Here is an 8,603-nt window from a genome sequence, read left to right as displayed (position 1 = left end):
AACCCTGTCGCCACGTATCAATATATTATTTTCTCATGCATTTCACTCTCTTCTGTATTGCCCCCACCTTCTCCGAAGAGATCCAAGCAAATAAATAAATGCGAGTTTTTAGTACACAAAAACTTACTAAGTTTTGCTTCCAGTCGTCAGGCAGCGATTAAGGACTAATTGGGTGGCTAGAAAGGATTTCTTTAATTGTTACGTTAACTGTGAGAGAATGGATGCCGTCTGTTGAGGTTCTAAATCGAAGTGCTCCTTTATTTGCAGAATTTAGAAAGTTGGCTCATGTGTAAAAATGGCGGTCGACAAGGCAGCAGCGCAAATCCACCCCATATCAACTGTGTATACCACGTGTCCTCGGTTGTAAGGAAAATGTGAGAAAAACAGGCGAAGAAAACATTACTGCGGATGAGTTTTGAACCCGTGCCAGAGCAAAAAAATTAACGCCCCTAGAGCAGCCACGCGATCTCTATGCTGTCACTCGTTTTATCTATTTACTCAAAATATATAATATTCACAGAAGAACCATCAGCCATGTTTGACTGAGATAACACAGACGGTCATGATACGTATAAGTGTACAACTGCCGCGTTTTAAAGCAAGCGTCGTCGTCTTATGAAGTTCCAACTGCAACGCACTCTCGTGCTGTGCCGAGAAACGTTTATAGATACTTTTTTAGTTCCATAACTCCTCGAAGCACCCGTAGGGAGCAGGCGGCCTGTCACCGTCCCCGCCACCGCAGCGCTCCAGTCGCGGATTGAGCTAGGAGCTTATTGTTTCCAGCTCCATCACTGATCACAGCCAATACCTGGGCACCATGCTGGTGAAGCTGCAGAACTGAGTTTACCACTTTTTTCGCAGAGAGGGAGAGAGCAGAACTTTTTTATTTATTCCAGCGGATGAAGAGGCTCCGGCCCTCCGTCGCTTGGGATGGATGGCGGGTGCCCCGCCTCAGACGCAGGCCGGCAGACGTTGTTGGCCGGCGGCGTCCCAGGCCAGCTGGATGGCGGCTAGCTGGAGCTCAGGGTCCGAGCAGCGCAGCATGGTCTCCCAGAGTTGCGGCGTCAGATTTAGACCCCTCCCGGGAGAAAAGGGGCAGTCCCAGAGGATGTGTTCGAGGGTCCCTCTGGAGTCACAGTTTGCACACAATTCAGATCTTTCTCCTGGGAGCATATGGCTCACCAGGAGCGGGTGCGGAAATGTCCCAGTCTGAAGGCGACGCCAGGCGACGGCGTGCCTGAAATTTAGGGTAGGGGCTGGCGCAGCAGCCACCTGTCTACTGAGTCTATAATGCTGCAGAATTTCTGTGTAAGATTTGGCACACTCTATGGTCCCCGCTCCAAGTCCCCCCTCTCTGCCGCCGGCTCGGTGGTAGAGCCCTCGAGCCATGGCATGGGCGGATTCGTTGCCGGGAACGCCAGTGTGCGATGGAGTCCAAATCAGCTGTATAGTTCGCGAGATTATGATTGCTGTAATATTCGAATTGCCTGGGGAGCAATCAACCCACGACTGTAATTTCGTATGGCAGTTTTGCTGTCGCAGATCACGAAACGCGCCTTTGTCTGGGCGCAGGCTAGAGCTACAGCCACTTACTCAGCTGCCTCAGGAGATCTAGTTTTCAGGGTGATCGCGGTGATCGGTCTACCCGACCCATTCGATACCGCTGCAACCATAAAGGGGCTTGCCCCTCCGGCAGCATCTACAAAGGCTACTTCCTCCGGCGGCAAGCGGCTAAATTTCTTACTGAGCATTTGAGCTCTTTTTTCCCGACGCTCCGTATGGTGTTCGGGATGCATGTTTTTTGGCAGCGGAGGTATCCATAGCCTGTCCCGTACAGCCATGTCTATTTCAGATTTTGTCTGAGCGCCTCCCCAAGTGTCGATGCCCAGTTTTTCTAGAATGGATCTGCCTGCGGCGGTTAGGCGGAGCCGTTCTACCAGTGAAGTGCGCACCACTTCCGCGATTTCATCCCATGTGTTATGGATGCCCAGTTGCAGGAGGCAAGCGGTGGAAGTACAGCGCGGGAGTCCAAATGCTGTTTTAATACTTATGCGGATGAGGCTTTCTAATTTCTGTCGTTCTGCTGCCTTAAGGGGTAAGTATGGCGTAGAATAGCTGATTCGACTAATGATGAATGCCTGGATTACGCGCAGAAGATTTTTTTCCTTTAGTCCTCTGCCTTTACTCGAAACTCGGCGGATGAGGCTAACTGTTTGAGATACATGCCGCTCAAGCTTTTTAATAGTTTTTCCGTTGTAGCCATTATCTTGGAGAAGGAGACCTAATATACGGATCTGCGATACCTGGGGAACTTGATGTCCTTGTACCCGCTCAAGCGTTTTAATAGTTTCTCCGTTGTAGCCATTATCTTGGAGAAGGAGACCTAATATACGGATCTGCGATACCTGGGGAACTTGATGTCCTTGTACCGAAATCTGTATATCCACTTTACGCTCTTTCCGCAGGCACCGTGGATTGTAAATTAAGAATTCTGATTTTTCCGGCGAGCATGTGAGTCCACGTTCTGCTACAAACCGCACGATCGTGTCCACCGCCTCTTGTAGCGTGTGTTCAATTACGGCATCGCTACCTCGGCTGATCCATAGTGTAATGTCGTCAGCATAAATACTAAAATTTAAATGAGGGTAACGTCGTAGTTGTTCTGGTAATTTTGCCATTGCTACGTTGAAGAGAAGAAGCGAGAGTACCGAGCCCTGAGTAGTACCCATACTGCCCAGAGGGAAAAGTGACGATGTGCTATCGCGAAATTTAAAGCGGGCACTACGCCCACGCAAAAAGTTTTTGATGTAGTTATACGTTTTTGTCCCTACATTCAATGCTGATAGGCCGTGCATGACTCCCTGGTGTGAGATATTATCAAATGCCTTCTTTAGATCGAGGCCAAGGATGGCCTTAGTATCTTTACTCTTGGACCGAATAATGTCATGTTCCAACTGAACCATGAGGTCCTGAGTCGAGAGATGAGAGCGGAAGCCTATCATTTCCCGCGGGAAAAGGTCGTGTCTATCAATATATTTGGTGAGCCTGGTTAGGATAACATGCTCTAGTAGCTTTCCCAAGCATGATGTTAGGGATATTGGCCGTAGATTGTCTATCCGAAGTGTCTTACCAGGCATGGGTATGAGAATAATGTCAGCCGTTTTCCACTACTGAGGTATTTCCCCTTTCTCCCAGCACTCCTGCATAAGCTGAGTTAGTGCGGCTACCGATTGGTCATCTAGGTTTCGCAGCATTTTATTAGTGATACCATCTGGGCCCGGTGCCGTGTTGGTTCTAACCCGAAAAATCTCTGCTCTTACTTCTGCCGTGCTAATAGGGGAATCAAGCTTATCATTGGCGTCCCCTAAGTAATCAGGAAGGGGCATCCTGCTTGTATCGCTAACATACAAGTCTTGCAACTGTCGAAAGAACTTCTCGTCATCTCCTGGAAAGGAGTGCCTAATCTTCATGAGGTTAGTGCTTACTTGAGCTTTCGAGCTCTCAGGGTCCAGAAGGTGACGAAGAAGTCCCCAGGTCTTAGGCATGCTCCATGTGTTCGCATCGATCCCCCCAGTTTTGCTCGCATAGCTTGAAAGCGTAATCTTCAATGGCCTTATTATGCCGAGCTATCTTGCGCCTTAGGTTACGATTCCACCGCTGCCCCTTAAGTCTCCTTTCCATTCGTTGCTTTGCCTCCCACATGCGGAGAAGACGACTATCCACTAAATCCGGAGCGTTAGCGTCATCGAGATATTTAGTTGCTGCCTTGACGTCGGACTTTAGTTGTGCAACCAACGTGTCGAGGTCGGTTATTTTTCCTTCATTGTCGCCTGTCCTGTTGTCCCGAAATTTGTCCCATTCTACTATCGCCGGCTTTGCACGACGTTTGGGGCCGGGGCCACCCCCAAGCTTAAGCGCGATTGCGTAGTGATCGCTACCGAAGTTCATGTCCGTGTTGTTCCACTGGGAACTGAGGTTGCGCCTAGATAGTGTGAGGTCGGGGGACGTGTCACTGTTCCCAATTCGTGTCGGACAGGTAGGATCTGTATGTATAGTGCACCCTAGGTCTTGTATATCCTCCCACAACTGCCTCCCTTTAGGGCCAGGTGTACAGTATCCCCACGCAGGGTGTCTTGCATTGAAATCACCCATAATCACTAAGTGATGTTCCCCGCTGACTTGCTCTGCTTTTCGGAGCAAAGTCCGGAATCTGGCCTTGCGCTGCCTCGGTGAGCTGTAAATATTGAGGAGGAAGATACTGGCCCTAGGACTGGTTCCCTGGATAATCTCCACAAAAACACTTTCTATCTCTGGCGATGCGAAGTCGTGTTGTACTGCTGCCATATTTCTTTTAACTAAAGTTGTCACTGCCGCCCGCTCCCACTTATCGCTGTGGAATGCTTGGTATCCCGAAAGTTTAGCCGGGCCCCCGGTTTCCTGAAGTGCTAATGCGAGAGGCTCATGTTCTATCATTGCGAGGAACTGCTGCAGAACCGGCCGTTTCCTTCGGAATCCGCGACAGTTCCACTGCCATATCTCATACTTAGCCTTGCGAGCCATGTTTACTCGCAAGGGTCTGTTCGATGTTCTGCTGCCAGGCGTTGATGCCTAGCAGCTCGTTCCGGAGTACTTGAGACTCCTCAGCTTGTTTTTGCACTGCCCCCACAAGCGTCTGGAGTTGGGAGGTGATTTGATTTAGGGAGGCGGCCATCGAATCTAGCGCCCCCTCAATTCGGGTCACCCTTTCTTCTACTGATTTTTCCTCGGAGGGATCCTCGCGTACCTTCCGTTTTACAGGTGGAGGGCTTGCCGTGTCAATGATCATGCTATCCTCTTTAGCGTTCTGCGTATTGGGCCTGATATTGAGATTAGCGGCTGTGCCAGATCTGGACTGCCCCTGCTGTTGCAGATTTTGAATTTGACCTCGAAGGGAATCTACTACCCCATTAAGATTTTGTAGCATGCTTCTAAGCTGTCTATTTTCATCTCTTAGTGTCGCCAATTCCTTCTGGGAGACCATATCTGCGAAACTCACCCCCTGCTGCTCCTGGCTGCCGCTCCGCCGCCAGGCGTCCGCCGGGTCCCGTGAGCTGGAACATTCCACCAGTTCCGTCTTGTTGCCGTCTAGCCGGGGAAAGGATTCGTCCCTGACCTTGAACTCTCGCCCTTGCTTGCTCTTTGATCTGCTGCGCCGACCCGTCGGGGGTTGGTCTTGAGCTTGCGGCTGTTGATGTTGCTGCTGTTGCTGTTGAGTCAGCTTGTCCCATGCCTTCTTCTTAACGTGATGCGGGGTGCGATACATTTCCTTGCACTTCTTGTCTCCGAGAATATGGGCTTTTCCACAGAGCATGCACTTTGGCTCACAGCGATGCTCCTGTGGTGGGAGCTCCATGCCGCACCCCCTGCATCTTATGTTGTCGGGGTCCGGGAAGACATCTGAACGGTGTCCAAGTCTCCCGCACGATTCACAAACTTCATATTTCTTGCGATAAAGTTGGCACTTCAGAGGCATGCCTCCATAGAAGATCCATCGGGGCACCTCCACTTGCTCGAAGAGTATAAGCACCGTCTTGGAGTCTTTTCCAAGCCTCCGGGCTCCAACTACTCGAGGATTGTTGAGGCAATTCAACATGTCCAAGATGTACTCCACGGAGTGGTATAGAGGTATGCCATGTATTACGCCTTTCCCACAATTTTCAGGAGACGCTAAGTAGGCAAATGTGTCGATGCGATTTTCTCCGCAGGGGAGGTGTTAATTTTTGAATACTTTTCCATCTTCTCTTTTTAGCTGGTGCCAACCATAATCGAGTTTTGCTTGTGGTTGAGTACAACGACGTCGTCCTTATTTTTGGAGGGATCGAGTCCTGCCGCCATCTTCACCGCGTCTATTGCGGTCACTTCTCCACCCTGTAGCAATTTTGTTAGGCCGCCTCTCGGCCACAGAATGATTTTGTACGTGCATGGCGGCAAATGCGTACGCAGTCTCTATTGATTGGCGTGCTAAGCATCTGCCTTCCTTCGTCGTAGATGTTTGCTTCGTGTCGCATTTTCCTTCGTCTGTCTGCGCCTCCGCGATCTCGAGTGGTAGCGCCTTCGACTTCCTCACGGTGAACCATGAGCCTTGTATCATGTCCTCGGGGCTTATATTCTCTCCATCAACGATCTCGATGTTTGTCATTTTCTTAGAGTTTTCCCTGCTTCCCGCGCCGTGCCGTAGATGTGCGGCGTCGGCGTCAGTGACTCTGCCGCAGCGTTCGCCGCGGCAGCTCGGTAATGGCGGCTCACTAGGGTTAGCTGATCGACGTGGTCCGTGAAAACGAAAAACCGAAAAATCGGCGGGAAACAAGGTTCACTTGCCGAAACAGGTCACTCCGCGTGGTCCTTGGAGCTTTCTTCGTTCCCTGACAAAGAATCTGGTGGGTAGCTGGTCAATTTCCGCGACAGGTGGCGAAAATTCACAGAGCCCATGAAAACTTTTTTCGCAAGCACCCAGCCTGGTGCTGCTCCTTTGGTGGCATAGCTTGCAATGGGCTGGACCCATGAATCGAACATTGGATTGTACATTATGACTAAAGCATGGTCTGCTAGTTGTCCAGCATCCCCTTTGGCAACATCATCATAGTTAATAAGTCCATCGAATTTGTAAGATGTTCGGTTGAATTCAGTTGCTTCTCGTAACTTCACCTCATCAATTATTATACATCCATAGGTTTGCTGTTGTGGTTTTCCAGTCATTTGCAGCAGAATGCTTTCGAGGGCAAATTTATTCAAACCATATTCACATGGCAGACCCCTAAGCAGCTGCACGAGACAGCACGTACTTGGGAGGGGGAGAACTTTCTTACTAGAAAGGGCATTGTAGCACTTTGGGCTTGTTAGCCGCAAGAGTAAGCAGACCATGAGACAGTCGGCTGCGTATCTGTGACCTCGAGGAGATTTTGTTGCCTGCTGCATTACTGCTGTGTGGAGGCCATTTTTTGCATCTCTGGCAAATCTTTGGTGATGTCATCCAGAGTCTTTGTCACTGCATTTTTCAGCTTTTCACTCAGCCGCTTTACATCTTTTTTTTTTCGCTCTCGTGCTGCAGTGGCACGAATTAATCGCTTGCGCAGCACACTTGCTGCCACAGGCTCCTTTTTCTTCGGTCGTGTAGACCTCTTTCTCTTCAAGCACTTTGACAAATTGATGCACATAGCACATGTTTCTTTGTCTGCACTAGTCAAAACAGCACAGTCTTTGTGATGGAGCGTGCTTCTAGCATTTTTGGTCACACTGCTGCGGTTGGCGACATCGATGTCAGAGCAGCCACGGCAAAATTGCTTTGTGTGCACAATCTGTAAAATTGCCTCGACATCTTTCAAAGAAAAAACCTGAATGTCAGCATTCCACTTGTGCAGCAGTATTTCATTTGCTTGGACAGCGTAAGTCAGGTCCTCACGGAACACGACACTTTTCAGGATGGTGTAAACACCTCCCTTCATTTCTGCGTCGAAAAATACGACTTCTTTGTACTTGCCCGCCTCCTCCTCAAGGGCCGCCATTCTCCAGTTTCTCGGGAGCTGTACTGAAGCGCTTTTTTCCAGAACCTGTGCGAAAGAAATGCTTTGCACGCCCTCAGGCAATGTCTCGGCTGGGACCTCAAGATGGGACTCCTCAAATGGGGCAATAGCAGGCGCCGCATTGTTTTGTACGCTGGATCTTTTTTTTGGCGACCGCCGCCTCTTGCGATCTTTTGATAAATAGCTAGAAACGTTCGGGAATCGACACGGAACTGCGTCAGGTTTCAACGCCCAACACCCACGGTCCATCTCAACATTCTGGCCGTCAATGACATGCTTGTAGGTCTTAACAATGTCATCTGGCACAAAATGCACGTCACACAACCTGCAGGTCTTGCTGAGCCCTTTGTCTGAGCGCGGAATAGCTCGCACCCACCTTCCGAGTAGCTACGGATCAGATGGCGGCGCAAAAAAGTGACGTTTCTCCGGGCTGTTCTTGTACCCGCTGGTACAGCCGGGCACGAAACAAGTCGGCATTGTCGTACTTGAAAGCTGCTTCACGGCAAGCAGCCTTTCGTTGTTTTCAGTGCACTGTTGTTGTTGATGCGGTCCACGTGTTCGAAGAGCACACAGGGAAAAACGGACAAAAAAAAGCAATGACAACCACGCGCACAGGCCAACGAGTAACTGCAGATAAAGGAGTTGGGGCGGGCGTCTGAGGCAGCGCAACCCTCGACTGCAGCGTCCTCTCAGCGCCCCGGTACAAGCAGCGCCCGCTTTCAGAGGGGGATTTATGGAACTAAAATGTATCTATACACGTTGGTGCCGAGAGCATCGTCATGTTCATGAAATTTTGTATGCGTCGCTCCTTATTTAACCTAGGTAAATGCGGCATCACATGCATCATCTGGGCATGTGCGGCCAAGACCGCGAGCGTAATGCTGGGCGAATCCACCAGGTGGCGTGACAAAAATATGGAGGACACTTAAACTCCACCTTTGAGGGTGTGGCGCGAGAGTGGCGGCTACCAACTCACATACATAAAGCACCCCTTCAACCAAGAAATGTAAATGCGCCGGCGTGGTCTAGGGGCAACGTGAATGC

General features: G+C 50.1%; 1 pseudogene; it reads right to left on the bottom strand.

The window, feature by feature from the left end:
• Positions 1-721: 721 nt before the first annotated feature.
• LOC146193525 (uncharacterized) lies at positions 722-8,036 on the bottom strand (annotated as a pseudogene).
• Between the last annotated feature and the right edge of the window lie 567 nt (positions 8,037-8,603).

This window comes from Amblyomma maculatum, chromosome 4, assembly GCF_055883805.1.
Source record: "Amblyomma maculatum isolate TAMU_Amacu chromosome 4, ASM5588380v1, whole genome shotgun sequence".
Classification (NCBI taxonomy): Eukaryota; Metazoa; Arthropoda; class Arachnida; order Ixodida; family Ixodidae; genus Amblyomma; species Amblyomma maculatum.
Note: the sequence above shows the minus strand (reverse complement) of the source record. Positions and strands in the feature narration are given on the sequence as shown.